General features: G+C 37.8%; 1 pseudogene; it reads right to left on the bottom strand.

The window, feature by feature from the left end:
• Positions 1-428: 428 nt before the first annotated feature.
• The window catches only part of LOC107668649 (protein Wnt-7b-like), a 45530-nt pseudogene continuing 41220 nt past the window's right edge, over positions 429-4738 (bottom strand).

Genomic DNA, 4738 nt, shown 5'->3' with positions numbered 1-4738 from the left:
ACTACTTCCCAGATCTTTTGTATTTGATGTCCAAACTCTGTTATTGTAATGCAATTAGTTTTTTCACTTGTTAATACTAGTATAAAATATTATACATTTTATGTAATATTTATTATATATAAAAGGTTACATATTATGAAATACTAATAAAATATTATATACTGTATATTAAAACATACAATTATATTACAATATTGTATATAATATATAACATGTAATATACAGTCATATTTTTGCATATTAAATATTAATGTAAAACATCAAATATATTAAATTATATAGATAAAAATATATATTACATAATAAATACTGATATAAAATATTCTATAATATAAATCTAAAATATTACACATTGTCTTATGTAACATGTTATGTAAATTTTTTTTTTTTTTGCATTTCAGGACCCAGTTTCCCTGTTATTTTCCCCTGCAAAAACATCCCCAGATGTCAGTCGACTTGATATTTATTTTACTTTTAATTGCATCGTATCTGAATAGAAAAAATATCAGTGCAGCACTCTGTAACATATCCAGAAATATATTCGTTCCACATTTCATGAACCGAGGAAGGATCTTTGAATCGTAGAGACTGGTTTAGCAAAGTCGGAAAAAGAAAAGTGGCCCGAACGTCTATCGCGCACCTTACTGAGAACTACGGCTAGATTACAGCAAAGATGAACCCATGTTAACATGCGTCAGCTGACCAAAAAATAAAAATAAATGACAGTGGTTTTGGAAGTCAACACATCATTAGCCATCAAACGTTCCTGTCGGAAAACACAAGGCCTTTTTTCTTCCCTCTACAAGACGTTTTCAGTCACGAGCTTCTACAAAGTCTTTCTCTTGGTTTACACTTAGTACAAAAGAACACATTTCTACCCGTTAGCGCTTCGGTTCCTTAGGAGACTATGACATATAATATATAATAATTTATTTTCAGTGTTCAAACAGACAGATCCAGTGTGACTGGATAGCTAACATACTCTACCAGATTCTAGTTGGCATTTATACATCCTCGATTTGCATTGAGCTCCTTCGACGAGTTCCTCCGTGGCGTTTTGAGACGAGTCCCACACTACAAATCCCAGCATGCTCGGCTGGCACCCTGCAGTCCTTTAGTCAGTGCACGTACCTCCGGGCTCGTACCTACCGATAGAGTTTAGTATTTTAACTCTGTGTTAAAGCAAATATACATTCTGCTGTGCAAAACGATGCGGCGAGCCGAGCGATTCATTTGCAGGTAAACACCTCCGTCCTCTCGCTACAGGTGTTGCATTTCACAAAACAGCACCACTGGAATTTACAGTTGCATTGCCACACTTTGGTGTACTGATGCGTGTTGTAGCCCCGCCCACAGCACATGAGGTCACAACCGTCTGTGTGCGGCGACGTCCGGTTGCACAGCCGCCCCTGCGTCCCCACGCTGCCAGTTTTGGCGTCCTCTTCGCAGTAGTTGGGCGAGCGCTCGATGTAGACCAAGTCCGTTTCTAAGGGCTTCTGGTAACCGTGCGTCTTCTTCACCTTGAGGAAGGTGGGCTGCCGCAGGCGCGAGGCGCGGACCACCTCCACATGCACCGCTTTGTTGTACTTGTCCTTCAGGACGTAGCCGATCTCACGGAACTTGGGTAACGTGGTCCAGCAGGTTTTGGTGGTACAGGAGCCCGACACGCCGTGACACTTGCATTCCAGCTTCATCCGCTCTTCCAGAACCTGCGGGAAAACAGTACGAGTCTCAGTCAGAGTGTCGTTTAACAACTGCGACTGTGTCAGAGAAACTACGGAAAAGGACTAACAGCACCTTAAAACGTATTCCTGCGTTTGAGTGACATGACAGAATTTCAACTGTTTCATTCAACTTGTTATGAGAAATCCCTTTGAGCTTGTTCTTAAGCTTTCATACTTCCAGTGTTTTGCACTTTGCTCTTCTTCATCCAAAGCGGTTTGTGCATACCAGAAAATTGAACGTCCCTCATGGTCGCAAACATAACGGAGATATTTAAAAAAAATTCACAGAAGAAAAAAGTCTTTGTGAGCCCAGACTAGGGTTAATTTGTGTGCTAATTTTCTTTCTTTCATTTTCAAATGTCTGGAATGAAATAATAGCTTGCCGTCTACTGTGTACTAGAGCCCGACCGATATGGGTTTTTTGGGGCCGATAACGATACCGATATTTGGGAGTAAAAAAAAAAAGGCCGATATCGATATATCGGCCGATATTCTTTGTGTATATTATAGTACAGTACCAGTCAAAAGTTTGGACACTTTCCCATTCGTGTGTCCAAACATTTGACTGGTACTATATAATACAGTATATACATAAACAGAATATATATAAACTAATTTTTTGCAATGATCACTCAAATGTGGTGATCAAACACTTATAATGACGTGACAGAGATACGTAATGGAGGCAGGGCATTTAACAATTTAACAATAGACTTTATTCAAAATGAGTCTGACTTCAAAGTTGAAGTTTATTCAACTTTAATTCAATTCAATTCCAACTTTATTCCGTTGAAGTTTATTTAACTTTGGAACATTCATTCACAGATTTGCGAACGCTTGAATGCTGCTGCCTGAACAAGAGACCTCCTTACTGAAGTGAAAGTGTTGGCTGGCATCACTATCTCGTGAACGCGCCGGTGGATCTCAACCAAATTCGGGGGATCCCTTCAGCTCGAGGAGCCCTCTCGAATTTGGTGCGGATCCGCCGCGCCGTTACGGAGATATGGCCGTTCAAAGTTTCAATGGTTTTCCATTTAAGCTTTAAAGCGTTTCATCCAGGCCGCCAGTAGCAAACAATGGAGCGCGCTCTGCTGGACAAACTAAGTAATTACACCATTTCAAGCATTTTATCTGCGTTATATGTTCTGTAAAAAAAATGTTCATATCGGCGGCATATTCGCCTATACCGATATATCGGCGACAGGCTCATATCTCATCAAAAAAAATGTTAATATCGGCGGCATATTCGCCGATACCGATATATCGGCGACAGGCTCATACCGGCCGATAATATCGGCTAAACGATATATCGGTCGGGCTCTACTGTGTACTACTTACTTTATAATGTTTTAAATATATATATTTTCTGTTAACAAAAAAAAGTTAATATATTAATTAAATGATTCAGTTATAATAGTTACTAAATAGTTATAAATTATTTTATACAATACTTTATTATATAATATTTAAGTAATATTATGTAATATTTTATAAGTATAATATTTTATTTTATAGTATATGATATGTATTATTATATCCATTTTCTATGTTAATGCTTTGTTAATAGCAAGAACCGGACCTTAAAATAAAGTGTGACCTTAAATACTAGCTTACAATATACTGTATTCTGCCTAATGTTTGGAAAATTAGTAATGTAAATGAAACAGAATGCATAACAGTTGTACATTGTTGTCATATCACTATGCTGGTGCGGTTGACAGTCAAATAATGAAATGATTCATTAAATGATTCAAAATCACAGGTTAAATTATTATTGGTTACGGTTCACTCATCACAATGGAAAAGGAAGATTAAGGCGACAACATTGCATTCTGGGACAGAGTATCTGTCACGTATCCCATGCATACAGAAATTTCACAAACATGCACGTTCAACATACTTCGGAAATAGTATGATAGTATGCTATTCTGAACATTAAAACACAGCACAGGCTTTCGGAAATCAGCCTTTTTATGGTTTGCAGTGGGCTGTTTGGAAGACGAGCAATGTACAAGCAGTGGAAAAACCATATGCTGGCGTAGCGACGATCTAATGTGCTACATTAATACTGCCGGAGACTTCAGACGCTCGCTGCTGATCCACACCAGCAGCTCTCTGCCAGTTACCCATCAAACCTACTCTGTAATTCTCTCTACCTTCCTGCACACCACATCTATGGGCAGGAAAATAAATATAAATCTCCTATAACCAAACACCATGATACTCCCAGTTAGAAGTGGATTATTGAGCAGTTTAATGCATTGCAGATCTTTAGCAGCGATGAAGCTACCGAACAACCATCAGCAAATGGAAAGAAAGCGGAAGAAACCTGCACTGCAGATGGAGAAAGGGTTCGAATCATCAAGCAAATATGTACAGTGTATTGCACAGAAAAGGAGACGTTTTATTTTTCGATTTTTAGAACATTGGATATCAATACTGTATGAAATGCTGAAAGACTTTTTCCAGACCCTTTTCTCTGTCCCTTACCAAAAGCAATTATCATTTGCCTGGAAAACACATGTAAAATAATTGATCAATCCCACAAAACCGTCTTGACCCACGCGAGGCCATTGACAGTTAAAGTCGATCGGGACATCTCGATTTCAACAGGGTCTGTGCAATAACAAAAGAGGTCGGAAGGATTGTTCTGGCAAGACATTTATAAAAGTCTACAGTGGAGTTTTGTACTTCCTGGCCTCTTTCTATGACTCATATGAAGGCTGCCAGTTTTCCATTTTAAATAAAAAATAGTTCCTAATTGGCCACTGATTGAATTATGCTAAAAAAATGGACAGAATAAATGCATTATTGGTGTATGATTTTAGATTTAAAAAAATGTACTTGTTCCAAAACCTATTGAGCTGCCAAAATAGATTTTAAGGCATCAGACGTATATGAAAAAATGATTTAAGCATAGTCTGCCTGCATTGTAAAGCATAATGTCTATTAAAGTCTATGATAAGTCTATGAAAAAAATGCATTTTTAATTTTACATACATTTTTACGCTGCA

Source organism: Sinocyclocheilus anshuiensis, unplaced genomic scaffold (genome assembly GCF_001515605.1).
Source record: "Sinocyclocheilus anshuiensis isolate Anshui unplaced genomic scaffold, SAMN03320099.WGS_v1.1 scaffold2477, whole genome shotgun sequence".
In the NCBI taxonomy this organism is placed as follows: domain Eukaryota; kingdom Metazoa; phylum Chordata; class Actinopteri; order Cypriniformes; family Cyprinidae; genus Sinocyclocheilus; species Sinocyclocheilus anshuiensis.
The sequence above is the reverse complement of the archived record's forward strand: the minus strand, read 5'-3'. Positions and strand labels throughout refer to the sequence as shown.